This window comes from Dermochelys coriacea, chromosome 2 (genome assembly GCF_009764565.3).
Source record: "Dermochelys coriacea isolate rDerCor1 chromosome 2, rDerCor1.pri.v4, whole genome shotgun sequence".
Classification (NCBI taxonomy): domain Eukaryota; kingdom Metazoa; phylum Chordata; order Testudines; family Dermochelyidae; genus Dermochelys; species Dermochelys coriacea.
The window spans coordinates 87826786-87840110 of record NC_050069.1 but is presented as its reverse complement, the minus strand read 5'-3'; the positions used below and the strand labels follow the sequence as shown (position 1 = coordinate 87840110).

At 41.5% G+C, this 13325-nt stretch overlaps 1 long non-coding RNA gene across 1 annotated transcript; it reads right to left on the bottom strand.

Annotated features, from left to right (window-relative positions):
• Positions 1 to 775: 775 nt before the first annotated feature.
• On the bottom strand, positions 776 to 6957 carry LOC119851975. The gene is made up of 3 exons (XR_005291482.2): positions 6402 to 6957; positions 2363 to 2493; positions 776 to 1201 (listed from the first exon to the last, which is right to left on the bottom strand). It is a non-coding gene; the product is annotated as an uncharacterized LOC119851975 (long non-coding RNA).
• Positions 6958 to 13325: the final 6368 nt, after the last annotated feature.

The following is a 13325-nucleotide window of genomic DNA, read 5'->3' as shown; positions in this document are numbered from 1 at the left end:
TCCAGGACCTCAATGTGTGGATGAAGCTTCTAAATTTAGTAGCAAAAACCAATACATGCATTGTGAACATTTGTGACAACAAAAGATGAATATAATATGGGCACAACCTCTGCTCTGCAAGTTATTAATTCACATTTCCTCAGAGGGAAGATGCAGCTTTTGGCCAAACGTAAGTTAGTTGGAGCCCCACGTACATATGAGGCAAGAAGTTAGCCCTTTTCACTTTTTTAAAAGTGACTTGCTAGTTCTGAATAAATTCCAAGTGAAAACGAGTCAGTTGTGATTTATACTTTGTGGGCTTTGCTCAAAAGGCAATTATTTAAATTATACTGACCTGAAATGGTCTTTTTTTTGTTTTTACTTCTATCACTTAATGATGTACTTTATTCTTAATGGATTTCTCAGTTGCTTTAGTCATTTGACTTATCTCAGCAAATCAGTAATATACAAATGTGCTGGCCAGATTCAAAGTCCATTGAATTCAGTAACTTCACTGGGCTTTCAATCTGGCCTGTAATGCACAAGAGATAGTTGAATATGTATTACTTAATTTTGAATCCACTTGAACACTGTGCAAAACTATGGAATACTATTGCTATTACATGTCTAATTGTTAAGGGCCCTGTTCTGATTCTGCCACCCTTACTCAGGGAATAGTAATTTACTCTGTGGGTATTTTCACTGAAATCAGTAAGCTCTCATTGAATAGTAAGGTACCTCTCAACATTGCAGTAGCAATGATTGCAGAATTGGATCCTAAATTATTCTACATAATTTTTATTAAGCCATTTTGAAATATAACATTTAACAAAACAAAGGATTGAAGTAATAAGGTAACTTGGCACATAAATACATTGTAATTTTACCTTTACCTCAAAATGCTTCGGTGTGGTTTGTAGAATTTGCTCTCTCTGTTCTTACAGGGGCTAGAAGGACTTTCATTAGCCCCAAAATGTTGAAATTAATGATGGTGGCTAGAAGGACTTGGAAGAATTTGTAGACTTGGACATAATGGGTCAGATCCTCAGCTGGTATAAATTTGGCATAACTCCATTTACAGTACCTAAGGATCTGGTGCAATGGCATCAAGGTTTATGGGTTTCCAACAGAGACTGTTACATTTGTCCATGTCATGCATATGTTGAGGCTTATCTTAAACGTACGTCTTGAAGTCCCCATTTCTTAAACATTGTGCCATTATCTGCAATATGACAGCGAGGGGAGAGATTAACTGGGATTATAAAAAGTATATCTGAGAATCGAATAGGAGAAAATAAGGGGAAAGAAAATGGAGATTGGAGGGGTTACAGTAGCCAGATATCCATGTATGTGGTCTTTTCATTCTATTATAGCCATAAGAATTAGAATAGTGCAGATAGCCAGCAGAGAAGGTTGGGTAGGGCTTTAGAAAATAAGGCACAATTTAAAATAATTGTAATGAAGTGTGCTTAAATAGTACGGACTGGATTGTGATATTCTTGCTCACACTGAGTAGCACTTTCTTCCACAAGCAGCCTGACTGAAGTGTATGGGACTATTTGTAGCGATTAGATTCTACTCCACATGAATAAAGGTATGAGAGCCTGATCCTAAATGGATCAGATCAAAAATCTTGAGGTTTTTATTAAAGTGTAATTACATTTTACAAATTTTGGGTTATTTTAATAACTGCTTCTTTGGTCCTTGGAAGAGAGAAAATGAATGTCACGCCTGACAGGACAGACACCAGTGTGAGGAAGGAGAGATCACTTAGCTTAGTCAATTATTATGAAAACTGGAGGAGCAGGCAGATGACGAGAAATTAAACAAATACCATGTAATTCTCACGATGCTGGCTAATGCTCCATGGCATGCCTTTCACTAACATTGTTAGAAACTATAACTGAAGCAGGGCTGGAATTATTTTCAGGCAACATTAGTACCACTGCATGGTGGAAGAATGCTATTCTAAAATGGTTGGCTCTGATCTTATACACAGCTCAGTATTTGTGAAGACATAGAATTTTAACAAGCTTAAGTTCTATATTGATTTTCCTTTTTAAAATCACATTTTCTTTCCATCTAATATTTGTATTCCAGTTGACAAATTTTTTCTATATTACTTCCCTTGAGGACACGCTGAAATTACAGGTTTCAATATATGCTTTTGGTGACTTATTTTTACAACATTATGCTTCCTTCTATTCTAAGGGATTTATTCTCCCATTAATGCACATGAGATTGATGTAGGCAATTATACAAATTGATAGAATAAATCCTACATTTTTCAATTCATTAAGCACAGTAGAATGCCCACCTCCCATCTTATCATACCTCCCAGGCAGATGTATATACATAAAAAATTAAAAATTAATGTGCATACCTTCCTCCTTTGTTCTGCCATATCTTTTGGATCTAGCGACGACAAACTTCTTTTGGGGAGGCAGTGCTGATTGAAATTATAGGTGGGCACTGGTAGCATCACCGATAGTTAAGGTTGCATGACATTTTCCACTGCAAGCAAATGAAAACAGGTTCTTACAGCTTTGCCCAACTTTAAATGTTCTCACTGAAATTTTCCATGCCAGATGAGTGCTTCAGGCTGAATTATTTTGGAAACCTTCAGCTAAAATTGGTTCAGCCACTTCCAAGAAAAAGTGGAGTGAAACATGCATTTTGTCCACATTAAAACAACTGACAACTTTAAGTTCTAGTGTTTCTATGCTTTGGAGCAAGAACTTAAAATTTGGCAAGGGGGCAGCCTTTGTGCCAGGGATGTGCCTTTTGCCACCCCAATGAAAATTTAGTCCAAATTTGGTCAAGTTATAAGCCTTTGAAAAATTTTACACAAGGTCAGTAGACTTGTAAGAGTTTGGCCGCTCTGGAGATTCTATCTATGCTGGGCATACTCTGTTCCCTCACAGCTCCTCCCTACCAATCAAACTGTGCATGCAGTAGCCTCCCAGAGTGACTGAGCATTCTTCAGCCCAGGGGTGCATGGACTGAGCGCAAGTTTTCCTGCAATTGCTCATCACAGCTGCCAGGGTGATGGAGGACAGAAACTGAAAGCAGGTGATTCTCTCTCCTGTGCTGCTGCTACCTAGTCAACATGGAGAGGGTGGAAATGGCCTGAATTGAATACAGAGGGTCTGAAGGGGAAGCAAAAAAAAGACTGGCCATGGTGGGAGGAAGCAGAGGAAGCCTAATCTGATGACAGTTTGTGAACAAAAACCGGTGAAAAAAAATAGATGGCACTGTCACAGCCAAAGTCAACATTGGGCTGAAGAGACTTGTTGAACACATGCTGAGTACCCTGAAAGCCTATTTCTGTAGCCTTGAACAAAATGCAGGGAAATAGCTGTTTTATTGCTGACGCTGTTGACATTTGGAAGGAACTGAGCGAGATCTTAAAAAGAAATATGCAACGACAGAGTTAAATTACAAGCATTAAAAATGAATGGGACAAGCACTAGCTCCAGCTCATTTTCTTGAGAATATTCTCAGTACTTGGTACCAGGATCAAACCTTAACTGCTGAAGAAGAGTTGGCTATGACTTGGACATCCAGCAATCATCCCTCTGTAACGCCAACTATAGTAAACTTCAGAGCTAAGGGTGAGCCATTCAAGAAATATGTTTGCTTATGTTTAAAGAAAGTCAACCAGTGAACTGGTGAAAGTCATTTAAGCACTTGGATTCAGAGACCTGTTTGAAGTGGTGATTTCCACTTTTAACAGCAGTAGTTTCTTCTACCTATGTAGAAAGAAATTTCTTCCTTTGGACTAATTCATTCCAAATTGAGAAATTGTTTGGGACCTGAAAAAGCAGGAAAGCTTGTTTTCATTTCTGTTTGTTCATAATCTGGAAAAGAAAGGTGAAGACAACTGAGTTAGCTGCAGAAGACAATATTTTAATTTTTTCATGTTGACCTGGCTGACTAATTTTTGTTTTTGTTTTTTTTTAAAAATCTCATTTAACATTTTTAGTTAAACAAAATCAAACCTAAATTCAAAAATTCTATATGCTTGTTTTGTTAAATTATTATGTTTGCTGTTGAAGAAAAAATCCAGAATTGATAACGTTATTTCAGTTAAATAAAACAACGCTCATCCTAATACAGCATGGCTAGAAAAATTTCTCCAAATATTAACCTATTGAACTAACTTGTTCCCCTCCCAATGACTTCAAAAATATCTGCTTCAATTACCTTTGGTAAATGAAATTATCATTTTCTGATATAGCTGTAAAACTAATCAGAAGTTTTCAAAATAAATCACTTTAAAAATGGATAGTGTGTACCTTCTAAAAAATGAAACCTATATCTATCAGTTATGAAGAATATGTATTAAGGTTATAACAACCAACAAGAATGCACTTTTATGTAAAATCCATGATTAGTCTTCCTAACTTGTGATTTAAATCAAATTCACTCTGAAAATCCATAGCATATTTTCAACCTGGTCAGTATTTGTTTAACACTCATGCATCTGTTTTTATTAATAGACGGTCATGAAGATGACCTGTAGAAAGCATCCTGTATTAGCAGGAGAATGCACTACAGTACATTTTCTACTGCTTTATCTACTCTGGGCCTTTTTTAATCATTGGCTCAAATTCTTTGCTGGTGTAAATTGGTTCTGCTCCAATGATGGACCTCATAGTCAATTTACACCAGTTGAGAATTTGGCCATTTAGCTTAAAGTTAGCCCTGCTTAAAACTGGTTTAACAGACTGGAGAATCAGACTCGTTCCACAATTTATTGTTGCTGCCATTTTTTGTTCCTGTACTTCATTCTATTACATATCATGCACAACACTAAAATACTAAACACTACATAACACTAAAATATACTAAAATATACACTTTATAGATCTAGAAAAGTTTGTTTCAACACAATCATCCCAGTGCTATCAGCTTGTAAATATCTCTAGCTCTTTTTGTCAAATATTTTAAATGAGTATTTTCCAAAAGTGTTATACATTCCTCCAGGCTCAGATCCCATGATAAAGGTTCCATTCACTAATTTTATCATCAAAACAATGTTATGATTGATTATAAAAAAGTCTAGGCTTTGTATTTTACATTTTAAGATACATTTATATAGCCTTGTAAAATTTACATAGTGAGCAATTTCTGATCTCTCAACTGATTCCACTATTCTCTGACTCAATATACAGCTCAAATATCCAGTAGACTCAATTGTCACATAGATCTGGACACTGACCCTTTTGAAGATTTGTTACGCTTATGTCAAAGGAGTCAAACAAATGATATACAAATGTTTTCCTTATGAACGACTATCACTGAAAAGCAAATAGAGCCAGCCATCGTGTTGGCATTTGCCAGTCATGGAGCAGGCACTGGATTGATAGCGATTTTTTAAGCTACAGTAAATCAGCTTAGCAGATGCAAGTCTCTTCAGCCAATGTAATATCACTTTTTTCTCAGAAACAGTTAAACCAGTTTCTAATAGCTGAGAATTCAGTACATTGCCTTAAATACTGCTACTCTAGCTACTGGGACAACAGTAGAGGTATTCAGTTCTATTGCTGATAATGACCGATATCCTATGGGGGGGAAATTAATTAAATGCATCCTTTTTTAAAAAAGTCTATATAGAATTTTAAAAAGTGCTTTGACTCTAAAGAAGAAATTGTCTAAGCATCATTACACAAAAGAGGTACACATTTATTAGTCATTTTATGCATTCATACCTTCAACTCAACCGAGGTGTGTATAGTCAGTGGATGACTGACAAATGCTCAGCCATGAAGATCAATTTTTAATTTACAATATGTAATTGCTTTCTGGAAGTTTAGCATAGGGTCAAAAATTCCAATTCTGTGTTGAATTCCATAAAAGTGAATTAAAAGACTTTACCTGCCAAGACCTGAATTCAAGCTTCTAGGCCAAATTCCAATCTCACATAAACAGTGGGATTTAATGATCAAATGAGAGCAAAAATTAGCACAGATTGTGAATCTCCAGCAATGGTATACACTTTGTGCAGGGAGCTGCCTTCCTTGGACTGCTTTGGCAGTTAGAGAGATTATGAACAGAGAAGGAAAATCTTTCTAATGAGCAGTGCGGTTTCAAAATAAACACTATACTATGAACAGGAACCATGTACAGATAACAAAACTTTCTATCACTCTGTGTTGCTGTAGCCTGTGACTACCATTTCCTGGGCTTCTTTGTTGCTGCCCCACAGCAAGTGTTGCCAACCTCAAAGCTTGAGGTTTTTGCCAATCTGCAAAAAAAATACCCTCAAAATTGCAGAGATTGGCAATATTGCTCCTTCCACACCTCCCCGCCAGCAGTAACCTTCTTCCCCTGCTGCCCCTCAGAGAAGCAATATGCTATTCCCCCACTTCCCCAACAGTAATACTCTCCCTGACTCAGAAAGCAAGAGGTTCATTCACCACTGCAGCACCTCCTGCTGGCTGTCCTGGAGATTAGCTCTGCTAGCCAGGGCACCTTCTTCTGGACCCATGTCACTCAAAGGACTGTTCAGGAAGCAGCCCTCCAGCTGTCTCTCACTCTGTGCTCCCCTCTTCTGGGGGAATGTACTGCAGTCCAATAGTCCAGCCAGTTCCCTTAGCAGCAAAGTGCGGGTCAGGGGAGGAGACCCAAGCTCATCCACTACTCTGGGTCTTGGCCCAGGGACACTGTAGATGGCTGCCACTTGCTGCTTCTCCTCCAATGCCTCTGTAGATCTCCCTGGGCCACTTCCGCATGGCCCCAGCACCCTCTTTGCCCTTGCCTCAGGGCCTCAGCCTGCAAATCCCTACAGACTGCCAAGAGTTGCATTTAGCTCCCCGCATCTCTGCCTATAGCACTGAACTATCTAGGGTGCTTATCACCTTCAGCCTGCAAGGCAGCCAGTCCACCTCCCTCCTCAAGCTTCAGAGAGTGACTGAAGTTGCTCTGTGCTGCAGCTCTTCTTATATGGGCCAGCCCGGCCCTGATTGGCTGCTCCTCACAGCCCCTCTCTGATTGACTGCCTCCTGCACAGCCTCCCAAGGGCTCTGTTAAGCCCTTAGAGCCCCGTGTGAGGCAGATGCCCTGTCAGCTCCCGCCCCCTCCCGAAGTTAGGTTAGGCTACTGCTGCCTCCTATTCATCCCCATACATGTGGCTGCAGCATCTGCATCCCCCTGCCACCCTCTCTCCGTTGCCTGCCTGGCTCTTTGTTTCCAGCCACGGGCCAGACAAGAGAGAGTGCCTGATATCACAGAACAGGAGAGTCCAATGAGGTTGGGGGCTTCGGCCTGTTCAGCCTATTGCCCTCACTCACCATTGCTGTGCTGCCCAGGGGGCAGGGAGGGCACAGAGTGGGGGCAGCAATAGTTCAGGGAGGAATGGGCAAAAAGTGCTGCCGGCAACAGATGCTGGGAGCTGCTACATCAGCACATTCCTGGAGGTGCCACAGCAGCAGCCACCTCTCATGCATGTGGGTCGCTTGCAGATTTATACCCTGCCCAGCTGCGTATGCCTCTTGGTGGCTGCTCATTCTGAAAGTGAATCAGTGAGACAGGCAGTGTCTGAATTGCCCAGATTTCATCACAAGTCATAATGCATAGCTGAAAAAGCCATGTGTCACAGATTGAAGATTTTTTTTTTGTCTGAGTCCTTTCAGAAATAGCTCAATTGGTGAAAATCACCAATGCTGGCAAGAGTACACCGGGACATGTTTCAGAAAACAAAGACAGCATCCAAAATGTATAGGAAGTGTGGCAGCTCTATACCTTGTGAAGGCCTTATTCTGTTACACAGTTTCTCTTTTTTAGAATTTCCTGACTGAACTGAAGTACTATTAAATTAAACCATTGCACTAGTACAACTACAATAACTGACTTAACTCTTCACGTTACTTAAACACAACCCTAACATGTCTCGCTCACTCTCCGAGGGTGTTTCAGCACACAGGTCCCACCTCCACCTGACCCCTTCCTACTCCTGCCCCGCCTCTTCCCACCCAGTTCCGCCCCCTCCCCCAAGTGTGCCTGGCACTGCTCCTCCCTCTCAGTGCCTCCTGCATGCCACGAAACAGCTGGTCACGGTGAGCGGGGGGGCGCTGGAAGGGAGGGGGAGGAGTTGAGTGGCAGGGCCACCAGCGGAAGGGAGGCACTGCGGGGAGAGGGGGAAGCACACACTATGTTTTTCCTGTGGGTGCTCCAGCCCTGGAGCACTCACGGAGTCAGCGCCTATGTTTCAGCAATTTTCCCGATTTGCAGGATTGCAGACTCCCTTTAGGCAAATCCTTGTCTGTAACAGTCTGTTCGGCCTCATAGTCAATAACAGGGTCAGTTCGTGAACTGCCTTTTCACTTGTCTCAGCCAAGTTGTCAGGTACCTTGAGCAGATGCTTCCAATTCCTTTGTACAGTTTTGCCTTCATCTGTGATCACGAAGTATGATCACCAGCTGGCCACTACAACAAGTGCAGATCGTGGACTGCTGATAACACCAATAGAGATGTCCATTCCACCCCCATCAACTCCTGTCCCACTCTTCCTCTGCATCTCTAGTCCATGATGAGACATTTATAGCTCAAAGATGTATCTTTATCTTTAGATAGGGTTTTTTTCCTCAAAAAGCATTTTATCAAAAAAAATCTGATTTAAATTAAAAAATCTGATTTTTTTTTATCCACCCTGATGGATTTCCTCCCTAATCCTCTGCCATTGACTCCCTGCTGCTGTACTAGAGAAGGGGGAAGAGACCAGCCTTTAGTGATTCACCATTCCTCCCTCTATCTCTTGAGACTGCCACTGCTCCAAAGAGAAGATGAACATAAAGGCCTGATTCTGTGAATTGCTGAACACCTTGTGGAAAGTGCTGACCACCCTCCTCTCCCACTGCAGCAGTGATAGTAAGGGTGCTTAGCACCTCACAAGATTTGGCTCTAAGAGCATAGAGAGCTGCACTCCCCTCCAACATTACCTGTGCTACCTAGTTGCCAAATAGCTGCCATCCAGACCCCTGATCCAGCTGCTGCTGTTATGAGAGAACAGAAAGGTGGAGGGAGTCAAGCCGTAAGCATTCCAGTAACGTGCCTTTTTGTTTGTTTGTTCTGGCATTATTTATTATTATTCTTAAATCTAGTAAAATATTCTTTCTCTTCTGATGACTCCAGAAAACCAAGAAAAATCACTATGGATATTTTTCAAGCAAAGAAAAGGCCACATGTGGAAAATATATTTATCAGAAATGTTTCTGATTGAAACCCTCTTTAATGAAGGAACGTAGGGCATTTTACTGGCTTCTGTGTTAAAGAAGTTGCTGTGATTCAGACTACGAGTTTCTAAAGAAACAATTCTTTCCTCTATCAAGTCTGAGGAAGTCCCATTAGGGGGTTCTAGTTAAAGCACTGGTCTGCTCAGACCACAACTCAGACATGATACAATCTTCAGTAAACTGGCTAGGTGTTCAAGATAATCTACAATAAACCATAGCTCTTATCTCAGAAAACAAATGAGTTTTCAAAAAACAACCTTTCTTTTTATACACACAAACTAATTTCCAGTTTCTAGGTAGATTGGCTTGAGAAGGAAACTTGAGAGTTTTGAAAATATTCAGAGGAACCTTACATTTTGTTAATTTTCCTCTTATTAGGCCAGAGGAGTCCATTTTGGATATTAAGTCCTATTTATGGTAAATTATTAAACTGTACAGCAAAATAGTTCCCACTGTTTATGTAGGATTTAATTTCTTCTTTCCACATAAGAACTTTTCTGAGTAGCAAATCAGGATAAACTTTCTGTTATGAAGCATGGCAAAGATCTTGAATGAAATACAGCTCCATAGAAGTCAATGAAAAAATTTTGATTGATTTAAACAGAGCCAGGATGTCACTCCTAGATTTGGTGGATGATGTTTCTATTTTTAGTTCTGAGTGTTCAACAAAATCTACCTTGGAATATGTAGTGCAATTCAGGTATCAGTTGCAAATAGCCATTTATTACTATATTTGCAGTGTTGCCAACTCATAGTTTTATGACAAGTGATATTTGGTGTTTTCATTAAAGCCATGATCCTGATTATGTGAGAATCTTAGCTTTCATTTAAAATGCTATGCTATGAATATCATTTCTGGAGATGAGTTTTGCCTGTTTTTCTGTCACTGGAATACCTATAAAGAGGTCACAGTTTTCTCTAACATGTCAACTTTTTAAAAATTATTTCACAAAGATTTTTAATTATCTCTGTGAATTCCAGATTGCTTCCTGAACTTGATAACTTTGCTCCTGACTTGGTCACTAGACCTGGCTACCTCCATTCCAACCATTAAGACAGCCTCTCACTGTGACCATTTGGAAAGGTTGCCCATGGCCTGGTTATTACTGTATTAATATTAAAAGGAGTACTTGTGGCACCTTAGAGACTAACAAATTTATTAGAGCATAAGCTTTCGTGAGCTACAGCTCACTTCATCGGATGCATTTGGTGGAAAAAACAGAGGAGAGATTTATATACACACACACAGAGAACATGAAACAATGGGTTTATCATACACACTGTAAGGAGAGTGATCACTTAAGATAAGCCATCACCAACAGCAGGGGGGGGAAGGAGGAAAACCTTTCATGGTGACAAGCAGGTAGGCTAATTCCAGCAGTTAACAAGAATATCAGAGGAACAGTGGGGGGTGGGGTGGGAGGGAGAAATACCATGGGGAAATAGGTTTCAGAGTAGCAGCCGTGTTAGTCTGTATTCTCAAAAAGAAAAGGAGTACTTGTGGCACCTTAGAGACTAACAAATTTATTAGAGCATAAGCTTTCGTGAGCTACAGCTCACTTCATCGGATGCATCCGATGAAGTGAGCTGTAGCTCACGAAAGCTTATGCTCTAATAAATTTGTTAGTCTCTAAGGTGCCACAAGTACTCCTTTTCTTCATGGGGAAATAGTTTTACTTTGTGTAATGACTCATCCATTCCCAGTCTCTATTCAAGCCTAAGTTAATTGTATCCAGTTTGCAAATTAATTCCAATTCAGCAGTCTCTCGTTGGAGTCTGTTTTTGAAGCTTTTTTGTTGAAGTATAGCCACTCTTAGGTCTGTGATCGAGTGACCAGAGAGATTGAAGTGTTCTCCAACTGGTTTTTGAATGTTATAATTCTTGACGTCTGATTTGTGTCCATTCATTCTTTTACGTAGAGACTGTCCAGTTTGGCCAATGTACATGGCAGAGGGGCATTGCTGGCACATGATGGCATATATCACATTGGTAGATGCGCAGGTGAACGAGCCTCTGATAGTGTGGCTGATGTGATTAGGCCCTATGATAGTATCCCCTGAATAGATGTGTGGACAGAGTTGGCAACGGGCTTTGTTGCAAGGATAGGTTCCTGGGTTAGTGGTTCTGTTGTGTGGTGTGTGGTTGCTGGTGAGTATTTGCTTCAGATTGGGGGGCTGTCTGTAAGCAAGGACTGGTCTGTCTCCCAAGATCTGAGAGAGCGATGGCTCGTCCTTCAGGATAGGTTGTAGATCCTTGATGATGCGTTGGAGGGGTTTTAGTTGGGGGCTGAAGGTGATGGCTAGTGGCGTTCTGTTGTTTTCTTTGTTGGGCCTGTCCTGTAGTAGGTGACTTCTGGGTACTCTTCTGGCTCTGTCAATCTGTTTCTTCACTTCAGCAGGTGGGTACTGTAGTTGTAGGAATGCATGATAGAGATCTTGTAGGTGTTTGTCTCTGTCTGAGGGGTTGGAGCAAATGCGGTTATATCGTAGCGCTTGGCTGTAGACAATGTAGCTACTAGGCAGCTCTCCAACACCACTTTCTACAAGCCATTACCCTCTGATCCCACTGAGAGTTACCAAAAGAAACTACAGCATTTGCTCAAGAAACTCCCTGAAAAAGCACAAGAACAAATCCGCACAGACACATCCCTGGAGCCAGGACCTGGGGTATTCTATCTGCTACCCAAGATCCATAAACCTGGAAATCCTGGACGCCCCATCATCTCAGGCATTGGCACCCTGACAGCAGGATTGTCTGGCTATGTAGACTCCCTCCTCAGGCCCTTCGTTACCAGCACTCCCAGCTATCTTCGAGACACCACCGATTTCCTGAGGAAACTACAGTCCATTGGTGATCTTCCTAAAAACACCATCCTAGCCACTATGGATGTAGAAGCCCTCTACACCAACATTCCACACAAAGATGGACTACAAGCCGTCAGGAACAGTATCCCCGATACTGTCACGGCTAACCTGGTGGCAGAACTTTGTGACTTTGTCCTGACCCATAACTATTTCACATTTGGTGACAATGTATACCTTCAAATCAGCGGCACTGCGATGGGTACCCGCATGGCCCCACAGTATGCCAACATTTTTATGGCTGACTTAGAACAACGCTTCCTCAGCTCTCGTTCCCTAATGCCCCTACTCTACTTGCGCTACATTGATGACATCTTCATCATCTGGACCCATGGAAAAGAAGCTCTTGAGGAATTCCACCATGATTTCAACAATTTCCATCCCACCATCAACCTCAGCCTGGACCAGTCCACACAAGAGATCCACTTCCTGGACACTACGGTGCTAATAAGCGATGGTCACATAAACACCACCCTATATCGGAAACCTACTGACCGCTATTCCTACCTACATGCCTCTAGCTTTCATCCAGATCATACCACTCGATCCATTGTCTACAGCCAAGCGCTACGATATAACCGCATTTGCTCCAACCCCTCAGACAGAGACAAACACCTACAAGATCTCTATCATGCATTCCTACAACTACAGTACCCACCTGCTGAAGTGAAGAAACAGATTGACAGAGCCAGAAGAGTACCCAGAAGTCACCTACTACAGGACAGGCCCAACAAAGAAAACAACAGAACGCCACTAGCCATCACCTTCAGCCCCCAACTAAAACCCCTCCAACGCATCATCAAGGATCTACAACCTATCCTGAAGGACGAGCCATCGCTCTCTCAGATCTTGGGAGACAGACCAGTCCTTGCTTACAGACAGCCCCCCAATCTGAAGCAAATACTCACCAGCAACCACACACCACACAACAGAACCACTAACCCAGGAACCTATCCTTGCAACAAAGCCCGTTGCCAACTCTGTCCACACATCTATTCAGGGGATACTATCATAGGGCCTAATCAAATCAGCCACACTATCAGAGGCTCATTCACCTGCGCATCTACCAATGTGATATATGCCATCATGTGCCAGCAATGCCCCTCTGCCATGTACATTGGCCAAACTGGACAGTCTCTACGTAAAAGAATGAATGGACACAAATCAGACGTCAAGAATTATAACATTCAAAAACCAGTTGGAGAACACTTCAATCTCTCTGGTCACTCGATCACAGACCTAAGAGTGG